The sequence below is a fragment of the Myotis lucifugus genome, unplaced genomic scaffold, assembly GCF_000147115.1.
Source record: "Myotis lucifugus unplaced genomic scaffold, Myoluc2.0 scaffold_11, whole genome shotgun sequence".
NCBI classification, from domain to species: Eukaryota; Metazoa; Chordata; class Mammalia; order Chiroptera; family Vespertilionidae; genus Myotis; species Myotis lucifugus.
The window spans coordinates 12,845,105-12,858,866 of NW_005871059.1; the positions used below are offsets into that span (position 1 = coordinate 12,845,105).

Below are 13,762 nucleotides of genomic sequence, written 5' to 3' on the forward strand. Positions count from 1 at the left end.
ATTTTAAGGCATATCCTTCCTATAAAATTTATTGATATATCACTGCATAGAAAAGTTATAAAAGCAGAATAAGTAAATTGTTGCAAAATTGCCAAATTAATCAATTTTATTCATGAAAAAGCCAATCTTCTCATGTGGGAAATCTTGCACTAGGAAACAGATGAACTAATTTCTACAACTAACTTCATTTCTAAATGATTATAGAGTGTTGAACAATTTCTTTAGGCCTCAAGTTTTCTTATCCCTACAGGTAAATAAGGGTTCTGGGTTTTGTGAGTTTCTCTCTTTAAAATTCTGTGATTCTAATTAGTAGTCAAACCAGTTTTAAAAGGGGATAAATAGTTGTGTTCTCAACTCTACAAATAATCTATTAGAATCTGAAATATCTATATATCTATATCTATATATCTAGATATACATCTATATAGATATATACATTTATATATCCATATAGATATATATCTAGATATATAGATAGATATCTAGATATATATATGGTTAATATGCAATGTGTCCCCTTGGGAGTTCGACTGGGAGACCGGGAGTTCGATCGCTCACTATAATGTGCGCTGACCACCAGGAGGCGGCATGGAACATGGTGGGTGACCAGCGAGTCGCAGGGCACTGAGGGAAGGAGGAGGTGGGGAGGCAGGGAGCCTGATCAGTCCTGATCTCCAGCCAGGCCTAGGGACCCTACCCATGCATGAATTTCGTGCACCGGGCCTCTAGTAGGATTATAAAAACAAAGAATATAGATAGGTTTTTAGTAAGATTTTCATTTTTGAACATCAATCTAAATATTCAAGTGATATCTGTAGATGTTTGGCTTTGTACAGTATAAATAAAAGCTATTTACATAGAGCTAGCCCACTATCCATCTTGCTAGAGGCTTACAAGCAGGGGTTGAGAGGGACCTGGAGAGTAATATGCTAAGTGAAATGAGTCAGTCAGAGAAAGACAAGTATCACATGATTTCACTTAAATGTGGAATCCAATGAACAAAATAAACTGACAAACAAATTAGATCCAGAGACATAGAAGCATGCAACTGACTGAGGATCTTCAGAGGGAATGGGCATCGGTGGGGGTAGGGGGGTGGGGAGGTCAACCAAGGAATCTATATGCATATGTGAATAACCCATGGACACAGACAATAGTGGGGTGAAGGCCTGGGGAGGGGAAGGGAGTGGGGAGGATAGGGTCAATGTGAGGAAAAAGGGGGATATATGTACTATCAACAATAAAGATAAATTTTAAAAAGCAGGGGTTGATTGTGTGTGTGTGTGTGTGTGTGTGTGTGTGTGTGTGTGTGTGTGTGTGTGTTTATATGCTAGAAGGAAGGTGGGTTTATGGTCTGTGGTCTGTTGTAACTATTATTGACCTTATTCAGAGTGAGTTCTAGATAGTGTAAACTGCTAATAAAGTATTTTCTTCCTTGGTTTGTATTTGTAAGAGTTTCTAGAATATTACCTTTATTCATTCTAAAATTAAGTGACTACTTTGTTTAAAGCCCTCATCTAAGAATGTGGACTAACTATTACAGTCTGCCCTCAGGAAGCTTACAGTAACTGTGGAGACAAGTGAGATTGCAGCAAATTATTTCAGAGTGAGATAAGTTCTGAAATCACAGTGTAAACACAGTGTCACTGAATAAAGAGGGACAGAGCAGCTAAGAGTTTCTCAGACTTTACATGTCCAAACAGAACTCTTGATTTCCTGCCCCTAAAACCCTTCCTTTCACTTCTACTTCCCCTGCCACACTCCAGCTCTTCCCATTCTGAGCACATTTAGCCAGTTGTTTAGGAAAACGAGGAGCCATTCCTGATTCCTCTTCTTCCCTCCACTTTCTCGCTTCCACTCTTGTCTCTTAGCTTATTCTCCCCATGGGCGCCACCACATTTCTTTGGAAGCTGAATTAGATCATGTGACTACCCTGCTTAAATGGCTGTCACAATTAGAATGGGTTCCAGAGTCCTTACCCTGTCTTATAAAACCTTCCATGGCCTTGCCTTTGTCTTCCTCATAGGCCTCATCAGCAAGTGGGGTTTCAGGAGAGCCCACAGAGCCAAGAAGCAAGTAACCAAGCACACACGCCTGGCAGAGCTTGGCATAGAGTCTTAGTTTAGCTGGAGGAAATGGTGAGATAGATGTGTTAGGAAAAACTGAGTCTGCAAAGGTAGATTGGGTCAAATTGTGCCCTCCTGAGGAATTCACATTTTATTCTCTAAAAAAATAGACTCTCCAAAGGTACGAGTATGAAAGAGATGATAAAATGTGTTTTTTAAAAATATAGCTGCTGCCCTGGTCAGGTTGCTTAGTTGACTGGAGCATTGTCCCATGCACCAAAAAGGTTGCGGGTTCAATTCCTCATTGGGGCACATATGGGAGGCAACCAATCGATGTTTCTTTCTCACATCCATATTTCTCTTTCTCCCTTCCTCTCTCTCTAAAAATCAATTTAAAAATCATATCCTTGGGTGAGGATTTTAAAAAATATATACTAGTATACAACTTGTATCTGAATGAGGGGTGGGATAGAGAGAAAAAATCTGGATATAACTTTTAAGAGATACTTTAGAACTGTTCATTAGGCTGTCACTATCTCAATTAGAAAATAATACATCTGTTAATCCTATTAAAAACAAAACTGCATCTATTGTAATTTGTATAAGAAAGAAAATTATATAATTTTATTTTCTAAATATCCTATATAATAAAAGGCTAATATGCAAATCGACCAAACGGCGAAACAACTGGTCACTATGACATGCACTGATCACCAGGGGGCAGACTTTCCATGCAGACCTCAGCCAGAAGCATGGCTGGCGAGTGCAGCAGTGGTGGCAGGAGCCTCTCCCGCCTCTGAAGTAGTGCTAATGATGTCCGACTACTGGCTTAGAATGTCTGACTGCCAGGAGGGTGGGGGTCGTGGGAGCAGGCCTAAACCGGCAGTTGGACATCCCCTGAGGGCTCCCAGACTGCGAGAGGGCACAGGCTGGGCTGAGGGACTCCCCCTCAAATGCACGAATCTTGTGCACTGGGCCTCTAGTACTTTAATAAAGCTAGGGAAAAAGGAAAGAAATTGTAATTTTAACATTTTACATTAAATTGTAATTTATAGCTTATAATGTGTCAGCATGTAGTGAACATGCTATACTATATCTTCAGTGAATTCAGCAAGTTCTCTGCAGAGGAATTTTGTTCTGTGACAGTTGGTCAAAATCTCAGAACCCATTCAATCATCTCAGGAGTTCTTATAATAGAAGTAAATTTTAAAATGTGACTTATTCAGTAAAAAATACAATTTTGTTTAAAAAAAATACAGGGAGGTAATTAGCCAGCAGTGGGGTAATTGTATCATCTTTGCGTGTTTGTATTTGAAGGACAGCATGTTTCATTTATAAGAATGTGGTATATCTTTTCACAGCATTGTGTGAAATTCAGTTCATTTTCAATAGATGAGTGATACAAAATGAAATGAATCATTTTATTAGTATGACTTTATTATCATAATCTTCATATTATCTTTTTTAGTTGTGGACCTGAGTTTGATGGGGGAGGCAGAGTGTGACATGGTTTTTAAAATCAACCAGTAGCTTCTGTCTTCATATTTTTTTGCACTCTCCATTAGCTCACATAAACAGGTATTAAACTTGATAGCCAGTCATTGAATCTAACTTTTTACCACATCCTAAACAGTCAAATACTTGATTTAGACAACATCATAACATCATTCTAATGACTTCAGTATTGGTTACAAGATCTGTCCAGTTGACTTTCATGCTTTTACATTTTGAATATTATTTAAAGAGCTGTATTTTTCTGTTTACTTTGCATGTCTTTGCCAAGTATATACTTATTCCTTTGACCAGGAATAAAAAATTAAAATTAACTCTTAAAATTAGGAGCTATTTTTCTAGTTAAATTTTATTGGTTTCAACATTTCAGTATTTCTTAAGATTTAATTTTTTACAGGGAAGTGCAAAACTTTAAAAATAATTAACTGAAATGTAAAATGAACCCTGCCTTGGCCATAATTTCACCAGAGATTCTGTGATTATAACCAGTTGTAGAAGGTAGATTACAAGTAAGCTGGAAACAAGATGATTCTTGTATTTCAAAAGAAGAAAAGAAAACATTTTGGCAAAAATTAGGAATCAGAATGACTCTCAATAAACACAGTTGATGTTAAAAGGGGGTTTCCATTTTAAGGAAGGTAAAATGAACTTCAAAGATCTTTCTCATCGCATCAGAATTGGCAGAGTGTTCTGTTAGTATTACGTAATGAACTTTAAACTGTTAATTGAAAAAGAATGGTTTATTGAATGCTGATTTCAAACCTCCAGAAATCCAAGATGTAAGTTTAGGTATTGGGATGGGTGAAAGGAATGAATTTATTACAATACATATAATCTACTTAATACAGAATTAACTGATTTTCTGTAGACAGATCTCTTTAAATGTACTTTATGGTACTAAACAGAATAATATTTTTATTAAGCAATTTTTAAAAGCAAGAATTTGTTGAATATGAATTGAGGACATGTGCATTATTGTGGCAAACACAGTGGACCTGAGTTCAGAAGGCCAAAAGGGTTGGGCATGAGCCCTAGTCAGCCACTTCCCACTATTATCTTGGGAGTTGACTTTATTTCTCCAGGCATAATGTCTCTATTTTCTACTTAAGATGAATTTCCTACTTCATAGAATTGTGACAATCAGAAAAATATTTTAAATACTTTGAAATGTATAAGATATTGTGAGACCAAACAACATGAGATTTTTATGGGAGATTCTTTTGATTTTTTTTTAAAGTTTGAAATTATGCAATTTGCATTGTGCCCCAAGGAATGGAGGAAATCTTATTTAAGACATGACTTAATAAAATGTGTTAAGTGATTATTTTTTAAAAATATATATTTATTGATTTCAGAGAGGAAGGGAGAAGGAGAGAGAGATAGAAACATCAATGATGAGAGAGAATCATTGATCGGCTGCCTCTTGCCCACTCCCCACTGTGGATCGAGCCCGCAACCCAGGCATGCGGCCGGAATCGAACCTGGGACCTTTCAGTCCCCAGGCCAATGCTCTATCCACTGAGCCAAGCTGGCCAGGGCGTGTTAAGTGATTATTATAGAAAAAAGAACATGTCAGAGAAGCAAATAATGGACATAGGATTTTTAGAAGTATGCCAAAAAAGACATTAAGATGAAATAATGTTAAGAGGAAAGTTTTCAACCAAGCATCTCAAACTTTAAATAATCCACTAGAACCCACTTGTGAAACTTTGGCTTTCCACATACATGCCAGTCAACATGAAAACCCTGCAGGTGGGACTATTTTCATATTTGGATTTTTCTGGACACTGAGTGAAAGACCTTGACCATGTGGATTTATTTCCTTTAACATATGACTTCTATTTCCCTTCCACAAAGACTGAGATTTCATTTGTTCGACTTTTTTTGTATCATTCATAATTAGATTCTCTAAAATTGATATTTGTTAAATTAAAGGTATAAGGTGCCATTTTAGTAACCAATATTAGTACTGTACTAAGAATTCTCCAGTGATCTAAGTTAATTTACTTACTAAAGATTAAAACCTTCACTTGGAATAAAAGCCCTTTTATTTACTGAAATAATGTCATATGAATTAGTAAATTGTTCCTAGTCCTATTAATAAAGTATATTCTACATATTTATTATTCCCTAATTTAAAAATTATTTTTATCAACTCTATTAAATATTAAGAAACTTAATGAATGGTTCTTTATGCACAGGGACATGCATTTAGTATTAATGTCCCCAATGAGATATGAAATTTCACCTAATATATTTTGAGGGGAGAATATGAATGCAAACTTTTCTCATTTAAATTTTCTGATTTGAATGAGCTTAAATTTGCTATTTCCTAGCCATTTATTTTGTAAGAAGCTATTTTATATGATATTTATATGGTATATATAGTTCCAACCTTACAATTTTCTCTGATCTGTTAAACACAGAAATCTTACTTGAAGCTATTGTTCTTTTCCAGTCACATTTCTGTGTGTGTGTGTGTGTGTGTGTGTGTGTGTGTGTGTTGGGTTTATGAACCTACTAAATTTGGTTGTCCAAGCATATGTAGTATTTCCCAGAAGATTAATTTTAAAAGTGAAATAATTATATTCATATTCAGTGAAAATAAGAAAAAATGTAACTGAGAACCATAAACTAAAATTTAATGAATATAAAAACTAATTTAATGTGAACATAGCCAAAGTATACGCCAGATTATTGAATTTGCATTTTAGAGATATTCTGATGTTTTAACAACTTCTTAATTTGTCTTTTTTACATTTTGAATTTTATAGGAATTGTTTACATATAGCATCTTTTTTTAAGAGGTCAAATGTAAAATTTTTGAGAGATATTGTCGTATATATGGCTCTGAAGTATGAAATCTTATCACAGAAACGATAATTCATCCTCAAAATTGTGTAGCAAGATAGGTAAGCTAACCGCTTTTTGTCGTACATGTGACAGAAATGTAATCATTGCCATGAGTGAGCCTGAGTTTCCTGAAAGGAGCTTCTATATTTTACTCTTCTGTCTGTTTCTGATGATGGCATCACCCTTCTTTCAGCTGGCAACCGGATGCATCTTTGACTCCTCCTTCTCATTTCCTTTTTTGAACTAGTCATTCTCAGAGTCTTGTCATTATTTTCAATCTCTCTTCACCAATCATCCTGTTTGTTTGTTTGTTTGTTAATCCTCACCCAAGTGTATTTTTTTTCCATTGATTTCCTAGAGAGAGTAGAAGGAAGGGAGGGAGGGAGGGAGGGAGAGAGAGAGAGAGAGAGAGAGAGAGAAACATCAGTTGGTTGCCTCCTATACCAGGGCCAGGGATGGAACCTACAACCCAGGTATATGCCCTTGACCGGAAATCAAACCCTCGACACTTAGGTGTTTGGGCCAACACTCTAACCATTGATCCACACCAGCCAGGGAACCAATCATCCTTTTAATCTTTATGGTTTCTTTCTTGTCCTGTTTGTTCCTGTTTTCTAGTATCATGGTTTTTGTAGATGTCATTGTATCTTTCTAAATCTCAAAGTAAAGTTCTTTTCTCTGAATTGATGTTTCCTCTGTGTTCAGTTTTCTCATCTGTTTATGTATCCTGTCTTTTTCTTTCATTCCATGGATTTTTTTTTTCTGGTGATCCTTGGCATTTGTCTTATTTTTTTTTTTTTAATGAAGCACTGGGTACAAATATGGTGTCCCTCTTTTGTTGTGTAAGTAGCTCTGTAATCTCACTGTTTTGTTCACCTTACCAGGAAGTCTGTTGAGAACTTCATATATATAGCTAAGACATATTAACTGGCAGCTTATATTTAGGATAAACAGGCAAGATATATGAGTCAGGCTGTCGGACTACTTGTCAGAATGAGAATACTAGTAAGTGGGACAACAGTTCTGGAAGTCTTTACTCTTCCCAAGTGCTTTGTTCAGTATTACTTTTAGAGACACTTCACTGATTTTTTACTTTTTTAAATCTAGGGTGAATGCTCATCATCTTCCATTTTATGTGGAATCAGCATCTTGTTTGGCTTACGTGTTTTTATATACGAACCTTCAGTTATTTTTCCTGGGGTTTGTTTTGTTTTGCTGTCTACCCAAAGTGCTGAATCTGTGTCCACAGGCGCTCTGAGTTTCACTGTCAGATACCGTATCTACTGCAGCCTATCATAATGTTTTCAGAGATACGTTTCGAATCACTTCTCATCTTCCATAAATTTGTTCCATCTCTAATCTGTTTTTTTTTCCGGCTCACCAGTGACTTGCACACTGCAAATTCCAATGTTCAGTTCTTTGTTCTTATCTTACTGGACTTAGCAGCAGCGTTTGACACATTTGATCACATCTTAATACACAGGTTTCCAGGACATCACATTCTCAGTTGTCCTATCTCCTTAACCACCACTCTTTATTTTTTCCTTTCAATTTTGTTTTGTATTAGTTTCAGGTGTACAGCTTAGTGGTTAGAAAATCATATTTACATAGCGTTCCCCTTGATATTTCCAGTACCACAACTGGCACCATACATAGTTATAAAATAATATTGAAGATTTCTTGGTTGAGCATTGACCTATGAACCAGGTCACGGTTCGATTCCTGGTTAGGGCATATGCCCAGGCTGCGGGCAGGATCCCCAGTGTGGGGCATGCAGGAGGCAGCTGATCGATGATTCTCTCTCATTATTGATGTTTCTATCTATCTCTCCCTCTATCTCCCTCTCTGAAATCAATAAAAATATATTTTAAAAAAAGATTTCAGATTTCAGCATCATAATTGAGCAGATGTATTAAAAAGCAATTTTAACTTGAATAGAGACTCTAAAATTTTCTTATTTTTTTGGTGTTTAAATCAATACATGGTGTGGTAATAGCACTTAGCGAAGCAAATGGAGACATCTGAATTTAGATCCAGATTCTATTACGTATGCTATGACTGGGAGCAAGTCATTTCATCTTGGTGGCATGTCATTTGAAAATAGAGGCAAGTGTTTAGTGCCAGTGAAAGTTTTCAGATACCTACCTGTGTTTGACTTATAATGCAATAAGAATGATAGATAGTATCTTGGAGTATATGCAGAACTATTTTAATTATTGAACATTTTTATTTTAAATTTATCCAACTCCCACTAAATTTTAGAAAGAAAAATCACAGTGTTCTTAGAATTAAACTTAGTGAATGTCTTATATCCATATTCCTCTGGCGCATTTTTTTTTCAAAATACAAGTTCTAAGCATAATGACTAATCATTTCCATGATAATAGTGGTTTTTATAATATACTAGAGGCCCGATGCATAAAATTCATATAAGAGTAGGCCTTCGCAGCTGCGGCAGCTGCCTCAATCCCTCCCTCGCAGCTGCAGGTGGCTGCCTGGATCCCTCCCTCACAGCTGTTGCAGCTGCCTCAATCCTGTGGCTACAGCCCCGGCTTCGTCCGGAAGGACATCCAGAAGGTCATCCGGTCTAATTAGCATATTATGCTTTTATTATTATAGATTAGAGGCCCAGTGCACAGAATTCATGGGGGGGGGGCATCCCTCAGCTCGGCCTGCGCCCTTGGGGAATGTCCGACTGCCAGGATCGGGCCTAAACTGGCAGTCAGACATCCCTCTCGCAATCCGGGATGCTGCATGCACCAGTAACCATACTTTTCATATAGGTGAAAAGCATCTTGCTGTTGTATGGGCAGCTACATATTTTTGTCCTGATTATAAAAAGTAGTACATAACATGATCCTTCTGAGGCAGTAATACCATTTTCCCTGTCTTATGGGTGGAAAAACTGAAGCAGAGAGAAGTTAAGTAATTGGCTTTGTCACACAAAGTGTCAGAATCAGGACTGACTACAAAATGTGCAAGCCAGAGTCCATGCATGTCACTGCTGCATCATCCTGTTTTTTTCAGTGTTAGAGTAGCCTTGCCAGGTTTTAATTTTTAAATCTAAGAGACTGTTCCCAATATGTAGGGTAGGGTCCCTAAGCCTGGCCAGCAATCAGAGCTAATCTGTGGAATGACCACAAGGCGGGGTGATCGGGGAGCCCCCACTGGCACCTGCCTTGGCTGGTGGCCTGGCACCGTCCATTGGCTGGCCCCGCCCCCCAGTCACCACCGCTGGTCACCTCCCTCTCAGTGGGTGGATGGATGTTCAATATCTGGGGCAGCTCCTGTGTTGAGTGTCTGCCCCCTGGTGGTCAGTGCACATCATAGTGACCAGTCATTCTGCATGTCATTCCCCCATTAATTTGCATATTAGGGCTTTATTATATAGGATTTCTAAAGTATGAGACTTTGAAGGTTTTAACTTTTTTATCAGAACATTATTTATATCATGGTGAAAATAGTGAAAGTTTTGAATTTACTGCTGTGCCTCCAAGTTAAAATGAAACTGTCAGTGTGTCAATTCACTCAAAGGTGAGAATTAAAGGAAGAATTACAATAACTGCATGGCTGCAGCAGGTAAGAGGAGAGAATAGGTTATAAAATGGCCAAATTATTTTTGACCAGCACTCCTTTATTGTTTGTTTTTATAGTTTGAGAATAAGAATACATTTAGTATTGTTGAATATCAACCATATGATGCATTTTACTATTTTTTTAATCTCAAACTGAAATTGACAACTTTTTAATCATTAAGACAATTGCTCATATAAAATACTAATGTAGGGTACACTTCCAAATAATGTAGTTTTTAAAATATATTTTCCCATAATTTTTTTCTGGTAATAATATATGGTCTTGAAGAAAGTGAGTATTCCATAATTTTGAAGCCTTTCTTCAGTTGTTAAATACTATGGTTATCTTTAGTTTATCAACATAAGGAATACATATGTACATCAAAATGTTGGCCACATCTCTGATAATTAAAAATATTTTAATGTTTAAAATAAAAGGTCAAATTTACTCCCTATTAATCACATATACTCATTTCTTCCCTTTACTAGTATATACTTGCACATTAACATTTTACATTGTTTCAAATTACTGTACATTTTAGCCTTTAGTTCTATGATTCTGTGAAAAGCTATGAGTTTTTAAAACTAGAAATAATTTTTTATATACTAATTCAGCTTCAGATGGACATTGCTTGGAACCAAAGAAGTAGCCCTTAATGTTTCCTCCCCTGGTCAAGGGGAAAAATAAAATACCATTTATATTGTAAAAATAGTAATTTTTGTTTTCTTTGTAAATTACTATGTCCCAAAGTAACTTTTTAAAAATTAAATCTATGACAAGAAACACTTTAGTTTTCAAACATTTTGGTTTGTTTCTACTGAAGGCCCTAGAAATTCAGAGGAAGACCCTGGAAATTCAGAGGGAAAGGGCTCTTTAAATTAAGTTCTCATTTACTCTTCACTAGGTTATACTTTTCTAAACTGTGGTCAGAATAGCCTTAAGGTTTCCCTTGGACTAACTAAGTGCATACTTTTGCATTTTGTGGCTTCGTCACTTTGGTCTGGAGAGTGAGCAGACTGTGATATCATAGAACTTACTGGCAGTGTTTTCTGGAAATGAATACCTATCACTTATTGAAAGTGTCAGCTTACGATGGAAATTAGGTTTAAGGACCAGACCTTGTGGTGATGATAGAGACTGCTAGGTAATGTTGATTTGTATTTTCCAGAATTTTAAATGTGTGTTTGCAGGAAGCTCCCTTCAATGAAAAGTGAATGAAAAGGTAAAAAAAATCTATCTCGGTATTGCTCTTACTAACTTGTCTATGAGTTTGAGAGCAAAGTATATGATAAATATGGAAACTACAAAAATGAGTAAATGGAGTGACTGGTCATTTTTTAAAAATAATTTCAGAGGTTTTTGCATTGTAAATGTGCATTAAGTAAAAAGTAGAACATTGTTCTAATTTCAGGCAATTTACTTTTTTTTTTCAACTTTCTCCACTATAAAAATTCAACTATAATTTTACAAGGAGTAAAAATTGAAAATTATTTTTGACTAATATCCAGCTCTTTTTTTTTTAGCAGAACCAAAAACTTATTTTAGTAGAAGCACCCTAACAAAAGCTATTAACCACTTTAAAAAATAAAAGCCTTTTTATACTTTATAAAAAATTAATCCATATAGTTCATCATCCAATGTTCTGTAGAGAGTACTATGTAATAGGGACTAAGCCAAGCCCTGGAGAAATGGAAAATGAAAGACTACCCTCAAAAGTCCTCCCAGACTAGTTGAAGAATTTAAAAGGCAAAGAAATAGTTACAGTATAATGGGGTTGAGTTCAATAGGAGATAAGCACAAAACATGGAGCACAGAGAAAGGAATCAATCTGATTAAATATATTATCCTTATAAAATGCACTCAGATTCATGGCCCTGCTCAGAATTCTTTGTTGTCTACATAATACAGAACAATATTATCCATTTAGGACTCCCCCAAATGATAGTTTAGGGCTAGGTATCTGGATTTTGTTGCAGGCTAATATGTCAGAAGTCATGTAATAATTTTAGTTACTATGCTATATGCTTCAAACCTACCTCCCAAGGGTATTCTGATATTCTGGGAATGAGTGAATAATTATAAAGCACTCCAGTTTCTTTCATATTAATATGTGTGAGTGACTGTGTGTATGTGTGTGTGTGTTGTGTATACTTGCCCTGCTTTTGAAAGGAATCAAGTCTTTCACATTTCATAGCTGTTAAATTTTGTGTGAGCCAAATAGGTTTTATATTTTGGCTAATTCAGAATCAACAAAGTTTGCCATGAGAAGGAGGGGAGCTTTAGGGAGGTTGTTTTTTGTTTTTCATTTTTCCTTCCTTATTTTTATAATAACACTAGAGGCCCATTGCACGAAGAGATTCGTGCAATAGGCCTTCCCCTGGCTGCCGGCACCGGTTTTCCTTCAGCACCCGGGACCCAGGCCTTTGCTCCGGCCACAGCGGAGAAGCCAAGCCTCGAGGCTTCTCCACTCCGACCACAGCAGAGAAGCCAATCTTCTTCAGTCTTCAGTCATCTTCAGTCTTCAGTCGTCATCAGTCTTTAGTCTTCGCTCTGTGCCTGCATATGCAAATTAACCGCCATATTTGTTGGGTTAATTTGCATACTCATCCTGATTGGCTGGTGGGCGTAGCAGAGTGACACCAATTTGCATGTTTCTCTTTTATTAGTGTGGATTATGAGGCTTGATGTTTAATGTCATCTCCATTTTTTTAATATATGTATTTTCAAGAGAAGATTTAACAAAGAGTTGAAAGTAAAACACTTTAAAAGCCAATGTTAAAGGCAGTTATAAATGCACTAGAGGCCCGGTGCACGAATTCGTGCACGGGTGGGGTCCCTTGGCCTGGCCAGCGATCAGGGCCGATCAGAGCCAGCCAGCTGCGGAGGAGGGACCGCAGGAGGTTGGCCAGTGGGTGGGATTGCAGGAGGTTGGCCGGCCACGGGAGGTTGGCTATGGGAGCACACTGACCACCAGGGTGCAGCTCCTGCGTTGAGTACCTGCCCCCCAGATGGTCCGTGCGCATCATAGCAACCGGTTGACCGGTCATTCGGTCGTTTGGTTGCTTAGGCTTTTATATATATAGACAGTATAGCAGTTAGTTAAATGAATGTACTTAATACTCATTGAACTTTTACAGGGGAAAAATGTATATAGCATGATAAGCATGTTTTTAAAACATTTTCTAAATTATCATGCTCTTGTTCAGAATTTAAATTTATTTTCCCCTAGAATTTAAATTATATATTTTATGGCTAGAACTGAGAAATGAGTTATTTCCTTCCTACATTCTCCATACCATACCAAAAATACTTTTTTTTCAATTAAATCCTTTCTCATTTTAACTTTTTCTTTTTTTTGTTTTATTTTCTGTTTTTTAATTCTAAAGGATGTTTAATTGCTGCATATGCACATACTGGGAATGCAAAATTCATTTATATATTTAGTAAGGACCCAGTGAGTACTTACTTTGTGTCAGGCACTGTTATAGGTGTTATGTGAATGTATCTGTAAAACACACACACACGCACAAAGACCAGGTAAAAATCCAAGACCTTGTTCAGTTTACTGTCCAGTAGAGACAGACAATAAGAAAACAAATGTGGAATAAAGGGCAAGTAAAGCAGGGAAAGGGGATAGTTGCTGTTTTAAATGGGATGGTGAAGAAATGCTTCAGAAAGAAGCTGACGAGTAGAATTTTGAAGAAAAAAAAAACCATGGTGTCTGGGCAATATAGCATCTCCAACCAAGATCCAGA

At 36.7% G+C, this 13,762-nt stretch overlaps 1 protein-coding gene across 22 annotated transcripts in view; it reads left to right on the plus strand.

Moving 5' to 3' along the window:
- AHI1 (Abelson helper integration site 1) overlaps positions 1-13,762 on the plus strand; it is a 215,986-nt gene that overhangs the window by 69,894 nt on the left and 132,330 nt on the right. The window lies entirely within an intron of this gene.